Genomic DNA, 18,194 nt, shown 5'->3' with positions numbered 1-18,194 from the left:
CGCTCAAAATGTGCAGCTCCATGAGATACACATGCGTGCCAAATATCAAGTTGCTATCTTCAATATTGCAAAAGTATTCATAAAATAAGCGATTTGGGCCACATATATTTGACCTCTGACCTTGAAGGATGACCTTGACCTTTCACCACTCAAAATGAGCAGCTCCATGAGATGCACATGCATGCCAAATATCAAGTTGCTATCTTCAATATTGCAAAAGTATTCATAAAATGAGCGATTTTGGCCACATATAATTGACCTCTGACCTTGAAGGATGACCTTGACCTTGACCTTTCACCACTCAAAATGTGCAGCTCCATGAGATACACATGCATGCCAAATATCAAGTTGCTATCTTCAATATTGCAAAAGTATTCATAAAATGAGCGATTTTGGCTACATATATTTGACCTCTGACCTTGAAGGATGACCTTGACCTTGACCTTTCACCACTCAAAATATGCAGCTTCATGAGATACACATGCATGCCAAATATGAAGTTGCTATCTTCAATATAGCAAAAGTTATTGCAAAATGTTAAAGTTGGCGCAAACAGACAGACCAACAGACCAACAGACAGACCAACAGACAGGGCAAAAACAATATGTCCCCCACTACTATAGTGGGGGACATAAAAATTATTCTTCACACTATTTGTCACCAACTGCAGTGTTTTTTTTTCAGTTTTGGGGGAAGGGGGTCGGGTCCCTTGATAGGGGGAAAATTCGCCCGTTAATGGGGAAAAGGGGGAAATTTCTATGCTTAGCTAGTTACAGTACAAAATCAAGTTTTAACACTATAATTCACCATACAGAGGGAGAAAAACATAATTCAAACTCTTTTATTCATTAACATGTTATGTTCATGTTCAAAGTTCAACATTTCTGGGCTTTTCAGCGAATTTATCAATTATTCTGGTGACCTCCTCTTCACCAAGTCTCTCCGTGTGCAGACAAAGTCTGATCAGGGACTTCAGTGTAGCTTCCCCAAGCCTGTTTCTCTGTGGCGTGCAAAGCAGGTTGAGCAAATTAAACAGTCTTTCAACACTCTCTTGACCGGACGTTTCTGGCGTTTCACTGCCGGCATTTGAAGAAGACTGACTTTTAAGTTGTACTTGTTTGAAAAGAATATCAATTTATTTTTAAGTTAAAACAGATTTGTCAATTTTTTTACGATAGCTTTTGTTGTTGTGTGACATGTTGGAATACGTATGGTTTGCGGTAGGTGTCGTAAAGCGAAAGTCGTGATAGTGAACTATGTACGGTTTGCGGTAAAGGCTAAAATAAAGTAAACACGCGGATGCAGTTCAGGAAAATTGTAGTAAATTTGTAACGAAAGACGTATTTAAGTGAGGTATTGATTAAAATTGAATAACACTTCCGAGAGGGGAATTTTAAAAATATTTGGGGGAAAAATATATACTCTAAAGATGGGGAAATGGGGCCGAATGACCCGAATATTTCATCCAAAAAAAACACTGAACTGAGAGAATTTGTTATAAGTGGAAAATTCAAATTAGCAAAAGTAGTTGTAAAAACATTACAACTTTGATACAGTAGATTTCGCTTAATTGAATAGCCCATTTGTCACGTCCGAATATTCAATTATCCGGAGTATCCAAAAACACGGAATCAGTTTATTTCCAATGTTATCACTGTTCATCTGAATTACCGATGATGTTTGTAAATACGCTTCTACGCCACAGCACGCGCATTTCCATTTAATAAATAAATATTGTCCATTCAATTTCTTCTGGTAAGTAGGTTTCATTATCGTATTTCAAAGCTATATTGTTAAATTTAATATATCGCAAAATAATTGCAAATAGTGCCCACAGGGATAGAACGATTCACGAGAAAATGAAAGAGCAATACGCCCAGGAGGATAGACTAATAGAGAAGCCATGGCCGCGTCGAATCTATAATTACATATGGGTTAACAAAACAGTGGGAAACCAATTTATCACGTCTGGAATCGAGCGTTTATTTTGTTTGTCTGCATTGCTGGACACATGGCATACTCCCCCCTCCAACAAAATCTCATCGGATTTACATCATTTACGAAAACAACATCTGAGAAGCCAAAAAATACGGAATTCCGTAATAATACGGAACACTTTCATCCATGGTTTTGTTCAAATAACGCATAGAAAAGCGCAGATAGTCGTTTGTTATTCATTATACGGTGCATTGAAAATACTCCACTCGTAATCTTCACTCACTGGTTACATGACATACTACATTGTGTACATGGGTGTGGCGTGTAGAACTCATCAAGATGCATCTACATATGAAGTTTCAAAGTTGTAGGTGGAAGCACTTTGATTTTAGAGCCAATGTTAAGGTTTTAGCACGACGCCGGCGGACTGCTGACGCTGGACGGCGGCAACACGACGAGCTGGCTATGACAATACCTTGGGTTTTCTCCGAAAACAAATTTTTCTAGTAAAATTCATTTTAATTAGTAATTACTTACCTGATATCATATGCATACTTATTCCGATAGGATCGTTATTTATCCGGAATTTTTCATCCGAGGAATCCCACACTTTTCAGAAACCCGTCTAGTAGGACAGAGCGGTCACATAGTGCCGTGTAGCCGCACAACCAAAACGGGACATAACCCAGAATCCACTCTTATTCCAATAAAAAATATGAAATATTAGATGAAGAGCGGGGTGGGAGGTGGGACTTACCGATATCAGGTAAGTAATTACTAATTAAAATGAATTTTACTAGAAAAATTTGTTTTAATAGCTTAATTACGTTACCTGATATCATATGCTGAATTTGCAGCTGAGGCGGGAAGGTTCGCGAAAATCTCCCCATCACAGCGGAACCCATATCTCGGGTTCTCAGCTAATCTTCGTTATTACGGTATTAACTTAATTCACGGATAAGCGTAATATACCTATGCCGTAGAAGATACTACCGTTTGTGCAACCACAAGGGGGCCCAACAAATACAAGTTGTCCTGTTGGCACTCCAGAGAACGAAGATAAAAAAATGAAAAAGTAGTCTGATTCCTCCAGAAAGCAGCTTGAAGCACGTCAGAGAGTGGGATATGATTAATATATGCCCACGAAGCCGACATTGCTCGTAATTCATGCGCTCTAATCTTAAAAAGGGATGAATCCCTTGAAGAAAGAGAAGAGTAAGCCCTTTTTATAGTCGAGGCTACCCAACGGAAAATAGAACCCGCAGACACATCGCCCCCCCCCCCCCCTTTTAAGGGAATGAAGAGTCTCTTACGAGAACCTCGAATAGACTTAACTCTACTAAGATAGAACTTCAAAGACCTGACAGGGCAGAGGAGTCTATCTTCATCTTCATTACCACAAGTTCTAGAAAGACTTGGGACCTTGAAGGGTTTAGAAGCCATAGAGGGGAGTTGATTTTTAGCAAGGAATCCTGGCTGACACAACAAGGTGACAGAGCCATCGGAGGAATCAAAACGAAGATGGCTTTCTTCGATAGAAAGAGCATGAATTTCACTTCTACGTTTGGATGAAGCCATGGTAAAAAGGAAAACGGTCTTCCAGGTAAGGAACTGTAAAGAAGCCTGATTAAGTGGTTCATAGGGAGCTTTAATAAGTGATCCAAGAACACAAGCCAAATCCCATTTGGGGGTAAGAGAACGAGACACAGGACGTTTAAGTTCCATGGCTCGGATCAGTTCCGAAATGGCTGGGTCAGCACAGACTTGTGATGACTTACGAAAAGCCAAGGAATGCGAAAGCACAGATCTGTATCCTTTGATGGAGCTAAGAGAAAGTTTCTTATCATCAAAGAGATAGATTAGAAAATCCGCTATGCGTCTAGCAGAGTGATTGAGGGGATCAATTTTCCCTCGAACACACCGATTAGAGAAGAGTTTCCAGCGAGCATCATAGACTGCTCTGGTGGACTTTCTCCTTGCAGAGGCAACGAGCGTTTAAGCCCTGACAGAAAAGCGCTTCTTATGCAGGGATTGCCTGATAACGGCCAGACGTGTAAGTGGAACATGTCTGGATCCATGTGAAGTCTGCCTCTCTGAGATAGGAGATCTGACCTGTGCGGGAGTTCCCTGGGAAATTCGCACAGGAGACCGAGAAGGTCGTTGAACCAGGATCTCCTGGGCCAACAAGGGGCTATCAGGAGGATCCGGCAAGAGCTCACCCTGATTTTCCCTAAGATTTGGGGAATTAGAATGGGTTGGGGATAAGCGTAAGCGTCCAGTTGATCCCAATCGAACGAAAGCGCGTCTACCGCCCACGCTGCTGGTTCGTACACTGGACTCACATACAGAGGAAGTCTGTGGTTGTCTCTGGTCGCAAACAGGTCGACCAGTGGATAACCGAATGTGAGGAATATCTGATTGGCCACTTCCTGATGAAGTGTCCACTCCGATGGAAGTAACTGGTGTTTGCGAGACAAACCGTCCGCCAGGGCGTTGAGACGACCTGGTATGTGTTTGGACAAGAGAGAGACGTTTAGGCTCTTGCAAAGAACAAGTAATTTCATTGTTTCCAGATACAGGGAGTGAGAGTGTGTCCCGCCCTTTTCTGGATGTAAGCCACGACTGATGTGTTGTCTGTCTATACCATCACACAGGAGTCCCGAAGATGTGATTGGAATTGAGAAACAGCTAGAAAGACTGCTCGCATTTCGAGATTGTTTATGTGCAGGAGAGACTCCTGAGGAGACCACAATTCTGATAATGTCAGGCTGCGGGGTTCCAGGTGAGCGCCCCAACCTTCCATGCTCGCATCCGTTATGAGATGTAAAGAAGGTTGCGGGGGAAGAAGCGGTACTCCTGCCAATAGGGTCTCCTCGTCTAGCCACCATTGAAGGTGGGGGACTAAGGACGGAAGGATGGGAATCTGTGTAAGCAGATTGTCTGGAGACCATTTCCATCGAGCTGAGAGATAGTGCTGAAGAGGACGTAGGAAGAGACGTCCCAACTGCACGAAGTCTGCTACAGAGCTCAGGATACCGTTGAGTGAGAGGAAATCTTGAGCTGTGATATGAGATTGGGACAGCACCCATCTGACCTTCAAAAGGAGGTCTGATATACGTTGCGGTGAGACCCTGACCCGATTGATGTGGGTCAGAAAATTCATTCCCACGAATATGAAATCCTGAGAGGGAATGAGGTCTGACTTGGCTACATTGAGAAGGAGTCCTAAAGAGAGGAGCTCCTTCCAAAAGAACTCTAGGTGTAGCAGAAGCAGTTGACGATCGAGCTGGTGTAAGAGCCAATCGTCGAAATACTGAAGCAGTTGAACCCCGTGTAATCAGAGGTGTGCGCTCACTGCGGCCATGAGTTTGGTGAAAACTCGTGGAGCCGTGGCCAATCCAAAGGGCATCGCCCGAAACTGGTAGACCTGGCCTCGAAAGGAGAAGCGCAGGTACTTCCGGTAGTTGGGATGGATAGGAACATGGAAGTATGCATCTTCCAGGTCCAAGGAAACCCCCCATTGCATGGGTTTGATGGAGTGCCGAATGAAGGCAGGAGTCTCCATCTTGAAAGTAGGTTTGACTAGAAACGTGTTGAACACTTTTAAGTCTATGACTGGTCTCCAGGAGCCGCTTTTCTTTTGAACAAGGAAAAGGCGACTGTAAAATCCTGGAGAACAAGGGTCGTGAGCCCTTTCTACCGCCTGTTTTTCCAGGAGTCCGAGACTGGAGTTTGGAAGTTGTGGATGCGGAGATACCAGATCTATTGGGACGCGAGAGAGTGGGGGCCTTTTTTCGAATTGAAAAGTGAGGCCTTGTGTGACAAGAGAATGAACCTACGCGTCCGAAGTTATTTGGAGCCATCGATTTGCGAAGTGCATAAGTCTGGCCCCGACTGGTACCTCCGGCATCAGAGGTTGTGGCGGTTGAAAGGGGTATGACCTAGGGCTGACCTTTAGGAGGTCCACCCTTGCCGGAAGAAGGATTAAATGACTTCTTGTCCGCATTGGGTTTGCCCTTACTCCAATTTTGTTTTACAGAAGGCTTCCGATAGGAAGTTGTTCTGTTCTGAAAAGGAGGCCTATTAGTGGGCTGACGTGGAGCAGACGGACGCTTAGTAGGGAAACTGTCCCTTTTAGCGTTCTTGGCCAGTGGGGCTCCTGGGGGCTTAGAAGCAGGGCGCTTAAAAACCACAGGGCGCTGGCCAGAGTTGCTCCTAGCTAAGGAGGCATGTATCTGATCTTCACGATCAGCAGTAAGTGCCGACTGTATCCTCCCTCCGAAAAGAGACTCTGCTGTTAGTGGAGCAGTTCGAAGGGAGTTTACGCCTGTTTCCAAAAGGAAATTATTGGGCAAGGAAGAGAGGATGAGGTCTCTCCGAAGCCTTAACATCTCAGACATAGAAGACGCAGCATTGTGAGATAAACACTGCGTAGTACGTGAAAGATGTATCAACAAGGCCCGGAGCTCCTCTGGGATTGAATCAGAGAGCTCCCAAACCAAGTCTAAGGCTGTGGCTGCCATGAGATCTAGCTGGTTAGCCAGACCTATGGAACGGCGTTCTCTCAGCTCCCAATTTTCCAACAGGGAAAGAGGGACTGATGTATGGGTAGATGATGAAGGCATTGTAAGTGACAGCTTACTAATGTCAGCATCAGGAACCGGAAGTTTGGAAAGGTCCAAACCGGTAGCAGGGTCTGGTACTGGGGCCTTATAACTTTTCCCGCTACCATCTGTTTAGGCTCCGTCAGCTCCTTAGGGGCTTTCCATGGAGATGGCGAAGGCTTATTGGCTGGTTCAAGTGACTGGAAAACAGCCATTGTGGAAGAGCCAATAGGAAGGCGTAGATCCACTCGGGAAGTAGCCTTACTTATCCTGCCGGGCTCTCGTCTGCGTGCTACCTGTTCTGTAACGGTAACTGCAGATCCTGTGAGAGACAAGAGAGGCGGGGGCAGAAGTCCTCATCTAAGGTATTGAACATAAGTTCGTATACCTGATTGATGGAGGCCTAATAATAAAGTTCGGCCTTATTAGACTCTGAACCCGCCTCAATCGAACCATCTGCGGGAGCATTGGATTGATTGAAACCGGTGGATATAGGAGAAGGAATAATAGATTCATTCGCTTCTATCATGAGAGAATCGTTTTCCGGCACCATCAAAGATATAGCTGGTGAGTTAGGTCTCTCAGAGATCAAGTCAGCAGACTCACTTTGAATACCAGAGGTCGCTGGTAAAGGATCAGTCGAAAAAGGGACAAAGATTCCCGGCGACTGTTGGATCCACAAAGATTCCCGGCGACTGTTGGATCCACAAAGTATTGGGATTTGATGGTGTAGCGGCAGCCCGGGGTATACTTCTATGCAATGTGGAAGAGACCCGTGGGGCTGAAAACGCAGCCGAAGTGGTTAGATTAACCCCTGTACCTTGAGCTTGATATGTATGCAAACTAGTGTTTGAATACAAATTATGCTCAGTGGTTGTAGGAACGGCTGAAGTGTGTGTTGAGGCCAACATAGAGGCCGACACACGTGGAAGGGTGTCAATAGATTCCTCAGAGAAGGATCGACTAGGGGACCTAGGAGTCCGAGAGCGCCTAATAGAGGAAGGTTTATGTCCCTTATCCCTGCGACGCCGAGACACTGTTCAGCGGCGCTGGGAATGATGTTTCCTGATCGAACGTCTCCCCGAGCGCTGGCGTGATCGCTCTTTACGCCGAGAAACACTCGGTGAGCGTGAACAACGTCCCCTCCGGTAATGATGAGGGCTATTTGAAGTAGACGATGAGTCATACGACGACGAGCCCGAGGTGGAGGAGTAATCGGAAACATCAGACACTACACGTTTACGTCTGTGACTCACAGTAGAAACACGGCTGGGTCTACCTTTGTGGAGTACTGACATAGTAGTGTCAACATCTACGGTGACCGGAACGGTCTGTGGCACAGACCGAAACCCGGTGACCGGATCGGTCATTACATGACCAGTGACCGGACCGGTCAATGACCGGTGACCGGACCGGTCAATGACCGGTGACCGGACACAGCATGACCGGTGACCGGACCGGTCAATGACCAGTGACCGGACCGGTCATAGCATAACCGGTGACCGGACCGGTCAGTGACCGGTGACCGGTTGACCGGTCATAGCATGACCGGTGACCAGACCGGTCAATGTTGACCGGTGACCGGTGAAGTCTCCGGACCGGTCAACTGGTCATTCCCGATGAACGGACCGGGCAAATTTTGTCCGGTGTCGTCACGGGGTAGGGACCAATGCATGGCAGCTACTGGTGGCATATGGTCAAGACCATGTGGTGAAAAGTCCCGACACACGGAACTTTTCCTACGTTGATCTGATGCCGAGTCATTCAACTGGTCATTCCCGATGAACGGACCGGGCAAATTTTGTCCGGTGTCGTCACGGGGTAGGGACCGATGCCTGGCAGCTACTGGTGTAGTATGGTCAAGATCGTGTGGTGAAAAGTCCCGACACACGGAACTTTCCCTACTTTGATCTGAACTATTCTTGTTGCGTCCACGACTTTTGAAGGGTCGACGCTTAATGGCCCAGGTATCTGCAGACCAATGCTCACAGGAAGGGCAGCAGTTATCCTGGGTACATCCTGCACACGACAGGCAGCTACCATGGTTGTCCCATGCTGCCTTTGTGTGTCCACATGAGCCACGTGTTTGAGGCATATTTGCCTTGAACAAACAAACAAATACACAAAACAATTACAGAAATACACGGATATATATACGGAGAATGTTTTAACGCAATACAAAAACTTCTCTATTCTGTTAAACAGAAGAATCCAGCGAAACAGAAGCAACAATTAAGTTAATAACAAAATGTCGGCCTTTGTATATCGCCATCCGGAATAAGAGTGAATTCTGGGTAATGTCCCGTTTTGGTTGTGCGGCTACACGGCACTATGTGACCGCTCTGTCCTACTAGACGGGTTTCTGAAAAGTGTGGGATTCCTCGGACGAAAAATTCCGGATAAATTACGATCCTATCGGAATAAGTAAGCATATGATATCAGGTAACGTAATTAAGCTATTAAAGCAGCCTAGCTAATAAAAATTGTCTTAACAATTTAACTATTTAACTGGAAACAAAATTGTTCATTGTAATTAAAAACAAGGCAAGAGTTTTTTAACAAATAGCAAAATAAGTGGCAAAAGCTCTAAGAATACACTATAACAGGTATGTTATAAAGCAAAGTTTGCTTTAAGTCATGCATTCTTTATATGCTCTAAACTTTGCGTATTGTTCCAAAATTAAACAAAAGCTGTCTCTATAGGATGACATATGCCCCCTAAAAACGCTTTGATGGAAGTTATGAGCATGTTTTGAAACTTAAACACAGATTTTGAAACCTAAACGCGGACCCTAAGTTCAAGGTGAAGGTCACAGGGGTCAAAATATGTGTGTGTATGGAAAGGCCTTGTCCATGTACACATGCATACCAAATATGAAGGTTACATCTGAAGCAACATAGAAGTTATGAGCATTTTTCGAAACCTAAACGCAAAGTGTGACGGACAGACAGACAGGCGGACGGACAGACAGACAGTGGGATCACTATATGCCCTCCTTCGGGGGCATAAAAATAGAAAATTTTGCTATTTCTTTTTTTTTAAACAGATAATGGCCTAGGCCCAATCCCCACCCTGTACAAGCTAAAGGTAGCCATTTTTAGCAACCCCATTGACCAATCTTACCTTAAGTCTTCCTAATGTTCCCCACAAGTCCTCTATGGCCCAAAAGGCAAAACAACAGTCGCCATTGTCAGTTTCATGCTATCCACAGAACTACACAACAAATACTTAAATAACTCCTTTTAGTGGCACTTTGCGGAGGCTACACTGCCAGTGCAGCTATTGGTCTCCATTCAGCAAAAGGTTCTAGCCTGGTGTCAAGTTTTTACAGTCCACAATAGGTTTTCATTTATGATTCAATAAAAATGACCAAGTGGGAAAAGTCGTCTGAAAGGACACATCAGCGTGAGAAACTGTGAATCTATCTGTGAGCTATCGCACAAGAACAGCACGAAATCCACTCTGAAAATAGAAGACATTTTCAAAGTGACAATGCAACAAGAGAACTCCACTGTGTTATTCATTTAGTTCAGAGTAGAGCTGCAGCTATTGGAATGGTACACAGGTATGATGCACTTACCCATAACAAGCCTTATTCCTATATTGTTGCTTAATTGTAGGGTATGTAGGCTTCATACTCTAAAATGCTACATGAAACATTAGTGAGAATGTAGGAACTCTGACACAAGTTACAGTGATGGATATACAGGCTTGAGCAATTCTCAATGAGTGCAATTGTAAATGTTAAGTCACCCAAAAATTACAAGTTTTGAGAACATTCAGGAAAATAAGAGAAACAGTTAATACAGGATTTAAATTTGCCATTAACTAGATTGTACTGTGTGCAATCATTTAAATTGCTATTTATTTGCTTCAAACAAAACCACAATCTGCAATCAGGTAAAATTCAATTATTAACATGACTGAGATAGGAATTACCAGTACTTTCAGATTTAATCTGTTTATCTCATTGACCGCACACAGCAATATTAGCAGTGTCTGCACGCCATTCAAAACATACAATGTTCCAATATTGACATTTGGTGTTGCATCCATGCAAACAGTTTAAAAACTTAGTGCATCAACACCTTACACACTCCTCTATAAATAACATATTTCTGTCATGTGCTTATTTCACATGACATGTATTTTACAATGCAAAATAAAGTGCATGTCTGCAGACTTATGAAACAACAACAAAAACAGAAATCTTGATCATTTCAACTCAATGAAGTAATCAATTGTTAACACATAGTACTGGTTTCCTCAAACTAATTGCTTGATCTTTATCTACATAGTAGTATCATACTAACTATGTCATAAAAAAACACAAACACCCAAAATCCCACAGAAACATTCAAATACCAAAATGTTCACACAACAATAAAAAAACATTCCTTTCGACAGTCCCATGCATTAAACACCACACAGGGTTGACAATGCTGTACATAGCAGTGAGGGTTGGTGATAAATAAGATCCCATCTACCACATCTGACTCACTGGCAAGTAATCTGGCATGTGAATCTGTTACATATAATGTAACATCATTTTGAAACAACTCTTAGAAAGTAACTCCATCATTTCAATGGCCATACATGTACATGTGCAGAATTAATTGGGTTTTTCTTTTTATGGTTATCCATCAATGAAAAACAGAATCAAAAGCCTCTTTACTACAAGTGTGTACATGTATGAACTTATCATGAATCATTAAATTACAATTATATAACTAAAGTATGTGTGCACTTAATAATCATTAAATTACAATGAAATTTCTACAAGTATGTTTGCACTGATTTTTCAATAATTTGATAATACCTTGTTAAGTACCGATAAATTACTACAAGTGTGTCTGCACTCATTAATCTTTTTTCGAATGCAATGAAATTTCAAGACAAGCCTAATCTTTTTAAGAGCAGAAAGTGAAAGATGAATAGATCTACTTAGTATTTAAATAGACAATGCAATAGACAATGCTCCTTGCTAAACCTTTTCAGTGAAAGTTTGTTATTTATCAAATCATAGATAAAATACAAACCAAGTTTGTATGTAACACAATTTAAACAAGAGGGCTTGAAGGGCCCAAAGTCGCTTGCCTTTGTTACAAAGGAACTGACCTCTTCTGTGCAGCTCAAGATATCATTAGAACAAAATGTTCTGACCAAGTTTCATGACAAGTGAACTATAAATGTAACTTTGAGGGTGCTAACAAGGTTTTACCATAGCCATATAAGGATAAATTCCCTGCCCACTGGTGGCCATGTTTTTCAACAGACTGGAACCATTTTCGAACCCATACAAGATATCATTAAAACAAATATTCTTACCAAGTTTCTTGAATATTGGACAATGAATGTGACTTTTAGAGTGTTAACAAGTTTTTACTACAGCCATATAAGGAAAAATGCCCCGTCCCAATTTATCAAGTTTCATGAAGGTTGGACTATAAATATAACTTTAAGAGTTTTAACAAGTTTTTACTATAGCCATAAAAGGAAAATGCCCCCCCCCCCCCTGGACGCCTTGTTTTTCAACCAACCAGAACAATTTAAAATTCGCCCAAGATATCATCGAAAAAAATCTTCTGACCAAGGTTCATGAAGATTGGACATTAAATGTAGCCTTAAGAGTGTTTACAAGGTTTTTTATGTAGCCATTTACAGCCATAATAAGGAAAAATGCCCCGCCCCTTAGCGGCCATGTTTTTCAACCAACTGAAAGCACTTTTAAACTCATCCAAGATACATGTATACATTTGCACAAATCTTCTGACCAAATTCCATGAAGATCGGACAATAAATGTTGCCTCTAGAGTGTCAGAAAGGCATATGTTGAAGCCCCACTAATCACAACGTACGACAGACAAAAGGCGATCACAAAAGCTCAACATGAGCATATTGTGCTACATGAGCACAATGTGCTCAGGTGAGCTAATAAAATGCCTCACAACAACTAATGAATTCAGCTGTATCAAAACACACAAAGAGTTCAGTTTGTTTCTCCTACACCTATGACCCAGACACAGTATTTTAATGTGAAATACCTAGAAGATTGTAAAATCAAATTCTGAATGGTGGGTTAAACAGCCATAATAATGTAAGCAACATACCCAACCCACCTTGGCTCATTCACAAACCATTAAGTGTTAAACTCCAGCTGGTTGTCTTCAAATCAGATCATATGTCACAGGTACATACATAAAAGATGCTGATGGTCAGTCACACATATTACCTATGTGACATGATTAATGCACTAATAATTAACTTTAATTAAGTATTGGTGCTACAAGAAACAAAACAAACTTAATGGCTGCCTAAATTTGTTAAATACATTCAATATTACTCGAGTGAAATGTTCACATTATATCACATTTTGGAAACGGTGTTTTAAATAGAAAATATTTTCTTTTAATCAAATTAGCATATGTGTTAATACTGTTTCTGATTACTGAAATGCACAATTATCAGCAGTACCAAGTCAAGGAAAGTGAATGACCTAAATTTAAGCCAAAAGTTTTAGAACAGAACAATAATCTATGAAATCAATGATAATGGTGATACTGTACTGTTGAATAACCGAGTCCTCATATTTATGTCCATTAACACTGTTTTAAACACTTTGAATCGCTTGATATCTTTTGAAATACCAGTCACATCAGATATGAAGTACCACTATCAATTTAAAGGGATCTTTTCACGGTTTGGTAAATTGACAAAATTGAAAAAAGTTGTTTCAGATTCGCAAATTTTCGTTTTAGTTATGATATTTGTGAGGAAACACTATTACTAAACATTTACCATAGTCCAATATAGCCATTATATGTATCTTTTGACGATTTGAAAACCTAAAAATTATAAAGCGTTGCAACGCGAAACGATTGAATAATTTGGAGAGTTCTGTTGTTGTCGTTTAAATTTACGAAACTACGAAGATTTCTTATTTTATGGTATAAAATACTTAAACTGTGTATACTCGGCGGAATAGCCGAGAGGGCTAATGCGTTTTTACTTAAGACTAATACCAGGACTCCGGGGGTCACTGGTTCGAGCCCTGGTACCGGCTACTTTTTTTCCTTTTTTTAAATTTTATTCTTGATTTTTTACTGGAGCTTTTAAGATCCAATGTTTACATTTATCAATATAAAGCATTTAATGACAAACTTCAAAATATGCCAAAATCTGTGATAAGGCCCCTTTAATAGCAAGAAGATGTCAATAATGCAGACCTCCCCTTGCTCTTCACCAAATTAAAAGAAGCATAGTAATTTTCATATCCCTGTAATTTTTACTGCAATAAATATGAGATAAATCCAAGAATGGAAAGATCTCAACAAAGAAAAGTAAATTTTGTACAAGAGAATTTTCAGCAGGTAAAATCATGATATCCAGAAACTACATGTATGCAATATACATACATGAAATCTAATTCAATAACACACACACACAAGTGAAACAAAAGATAATGTCTTAGCCAACAATGTTGTCTTAAAGTAAAATAAATAATATTGCCTAGTTTCCCATGTGAACATAAACTTTTTATAAGGATGTTAAAGTGCATTTTCTATATATAGAAACACCCTCAAAATTGTGGGATTTTCTTGAAGGAAAACTCTAAAAAAACACGCGTATGGTGTTTTCCCTTCGTGTTGGAGGATTTATATAATATCTTCCTTTATATTATTTTCAATGTAAATGCTTGTAAATTTTTAAGATAAAGGACAATTTGTAAACATAATCATGTTTTTATCTGAATCCTTATGAACAAAAGCTATTTTTAGTTTTAACATAGGTTTCACCAAAAGGTGAAATTTTACCAAAAATTTACCTACATGTATGTTAAAACTAAAAATAGCTTTTGTTCATAAGGATTCAGATGAAAACATGATTATGTTTACAAATTGTCCTTTCTCTTTAATATTTACAAGCATTTACATTGAAAATGCATGCATTTCTTTATTAGTAGTCAATAACACATTGCACTTTCCAGGGTAAAGAATGCCTGTTTCAGTATCAGTACTAAATAGGTCACGATATTATCTGATAAAAGCCGACCGATTATAGGTAAGTCATTTTATTAATTACCTGGGTTATTCCCCTTTTCAAATTCCAACTAGAGCTTTGTCACAGATGTGACGAATACCCCCACATGCCGCATTGACACAAAATATTTTGCATGTCGTCTTCACAAAAAACAGCGGACACCATGCTCAATTTTTAAAACGCACTAAGTGATCCCTTGACCTAGTTTTTGACCAAGAAAGGCCCATGTTCTAACTTGGCCTTAAGATCATCTCGATAAAACTTCTGACCAAGTTTGGTGAAGATCGGATGTAAACTACTTGAATAAGAGAGCGGACACCATGCTGAATGTTAAAAAACGCACTAAGTGACCCCTTGACCTAGTTTTAGGCCCGGAATGGCCCATGTTCAAACTTGTCCTAGAGATCATTGAGATAAAACTTGTGACCAAGTTTGGTGAGGATTGGATGAAAACTACTTGAATTAGAGAGCGGACAACATGGTAAGGTTTAAAACGCACTAAGATACCCCGTGACATAGTTTTTGACCCGGCATGACCCATATTCAAACTTGACCTAGACATCATCTAGATACAACTTCTGACCAAGTTTGGTGAAGATTGGATGAAAACTACTTAAATTAGAGAGCGGACAACATTGTGATGTTTAAAACGCACTAACTGACCCCCTGACCTTGTTTTTGACCCGGCATGACCCATATTCAAACTTGCCCTAGACATTATCAAGATACAACTTCTGACCAATTTCGGTGAAGATTGGATAAAAACTACTTGAATTAGAGAGCGGACAACATGGTGAGGTTTAAAACACACTAAGTGACCCTGTGACCTCGTTTTTGACCCGGCATGGCCCATGTTCGAACTGGACCTACACATCATCTAGTTACAACTTCTGACCAAGTGTGGTGAAGATCGGATTTAAACTACTTGAAATAGAGAGCGGACACCATGCTCAATGTGTAAAACGTACTAAGTGACCCTGTGACCTAGTTTTTGATCTGACATGGCCCATGTTCGAACTTGGCCTTCAGATCATCTAGATAAAACTTCTGACCAAGTTTGGTGAAGATCGGATGAAAACTACTTGAATAAAAGAGAGGACACCATGCTGAATGTTAAACAAGATGCGTTTGTGAAACACAATGTTCCCCTATATGATGTTTGACCTTGAAGGATGACCTTGACCTTGTGAAGGATGATCTTGACATTGACCTTTCACCACTCAAAATGTGCAGCTCCATGAGATACACATGCATGCCAAATATCAAGTTGCTATGTTCAATATTGCAAAAGAATTCATAAAATAAGCGATTTGGGCCACATATATTTGACCTCTGACCTTGAAGGATGACCTTGACCTTGACCTTTCACCACTCAAAATGTGCAGATCCATGAGATGCACATGCATGCCAAATATCAAGTTGCTATCTTCAATATTGCAAAAGTATTTATAAAATAAGCGATTTGGGCCACATATATTTGACCTCTGACCTTAAAGGATGACCTTGACCTTGAGCTTTCACCACTCAAAATCTGCAGCTTCAACAGATGCACATGCATGCCAAATATCAAGTTGCTATCTTCAATATTGCAAAAGTATTCATAAAATTAGCGATTTTGGCCACATATATTTGACCTCTGACCTTGAAGGATGACCTTGACCTTTCACCACTCAAAATGTGCAGCTTCATGAGATACATATGCATGCCAAATATGAAGTTGCTATCTTCAATATAGCAAAAGTTATTGCAAAATGTTAAAGTTGGCGCAAACAGACAGACAGACCAACGGACCAACAGACAGACAGGGCAAAAACAATATGTCCCCCACTACTATAGTGGGGGACATAAAAACGCACTAAGTGACTCGGTGACCTAGTTTTTAACCCGGAAAGGCCCATGTTCGAACTTGGCCTTATGATTATCTAGATATAACTTCTCACCAAGTTTGGTGAAGATCTGATGAAAACTACTTGAATTAGAGAGCGGACAACATGCTGAATGTTTATAACGTCTTAAGTGACCCCGTGATGTAGTTTTTGACCTGGCAAGGCCCATGTTCGAACTTGGCCTAGACATCATGTAGATACAACTTCTGACCAAGTTTGGTGAAGATCGGATGACAACTACTTAAATTAGAGAGTGGACAATTAATACAGACCGACAGACCGACCGATCTACCGACCGACAGACAAGTTCGCTCCTATATACCCCCCTAAACTTCGTTTGTGGGGGTATAAAAAGGAGAAAAAACATTAAACAGTTGTGCAAGAAACGGTTTCTGATAAAGAAAAGGTTACAATTACACAACTCTCGGTTTTCATAAGATTTGAAAACTGGGAGTCAAACAGACATCTTAATTGTGAAAAATAATTATCAGGGCCACATTTATTGGACATTCCATTTATTTTATTCCAGCATATTTGTTTATGCCATTGAAGTTCCCTGACAGTTAAAAATTGCATCAAATATTATTTGCTTTATTCAAAAGTAGTATGTTTTTCGGCGTAAGCTGTATTAAGCCAGCTTTTCACCCTGACTTGACCTTTGTAAGTGTCCAATAATATTCAAATAAAATTTCCCGCGGCTAGGTACGAATGAATACACTTCATTTATTCCATTGGCTGATTTGAGTATAACACCAGAACATTGGAAACATATCCGCGTCTTTGTAACACTGTTTTACTGCATGAAACAATTTTATCTCTAATGAAAAGGCTCAATAGATAGAACAGTTTTACAATCAATTTTCGACATAAATACAGTTTGTGCGTTCACCTTTTATTTTCAGAGAATTACCAGCGCAAAAGCGTTTATACTAAAGGCTATATTCGCATATATAGTACTTACTTGCATGGCATTTCAACCCGCGAGGTTTCGGGTCAATTCGCGGCCAGTGTGTGAAAGTCAGAGTTTATATACAGTTCATCACCGGAGTTCGCAGAAGGGGTTGCGATCTTTTCATTGAAGAAAAAAATTGGAATCTATGCTATTTTTGTCTGATGGAGTAAATAGTTTGTTTAGTCGCTTTGTCGATATATCAATATTTTAGGCACAGCTGTTGCCTTGGTCGTGTACAGTTGGCGTAAACAAGCCGTCGTTTCAGCAGCAGAATTGTTACCTAACTTTAATGCATTGCATTCCAATCCGCAAGGTATCAAGGTCAGTTTGCGGTCAGTTGCAGAAATCTTTATATAAACGCCGTCTCGTAAACTTTGTGCACTTGAAGTCTGTTTTGATCAGAAAGATACTAAATAAAGATATTCGGCGATATTATTGTGGTATGTCAATCATCGATTTTTAATATGTTTTCAACATTTGCATGATAAGGACCAATTTTGATAAAATTAATTAGAAATATTTATCCATTTAGACCAGTTTATTAAGCATGAGCACAATAATTCACTATACTATAATTATGCAATTAAATAAGATTCTAGTATTGCCGGCTGACCTATATGCACTCGTTTATTTTCATGTTTCTTGAGTTTTTCTATTATGTAAATATAGATATCTGAGTAATAATATCACATAAAGCAAAATAAGCCGCGAAATCTGGCGCAACACCCCGTAATTGATTTGCTTGCGATGTAGCTAAGAACTGCGCAGAAAAA

The 18,194-nt window shown here is 40.5% G+C and overlaps 1 protein-coding gene across 4 annotated transcripts in view; it reads right to left on the bottom strand.

Annotated features, from left to right (window-relative positions):
* LOC127879205 (DENN domain-containing protein Crag-like) overlaps positions 1-18,194 on the bottom strand; it is a 97,558-nt gene that overhangs the window by 65,264 nt on the left and 14,100 nt on the right. For all 4 annotated transcript variants that reach the window (XM_052425907.1, XM_052425906.1, XM_052425909.1 and 1 more), the window contains exon 2: positions 9,667-10,005. The gene's annotated coding sequence lies outside the window, so the exon portion shown is untranslated. The remainder of the gene's footprint in view (positions 1-9,666; positions 10,006-18,194) is intronic.

This window comes from Dreissena polymorpha, chromosome 4, assembly GCF_020536995.1.
Source record: "Dreissena polymorpha isolate Duluth1 chromosome 4, UMN_Dpol_1.0, whole genome shotgun sequence".
Lineage (NCBI taxonomy): Eukaryota > Metazoa > Mollusca > Bivalvia > Myida > Dreissenidae > Dreissena > Dreissena polymorpha.
The sequence above is the reverse complement of the archived record's forward strand: the minus strand, read 5'-3'. Positions and strand labels throughout refer to the sequence as shown.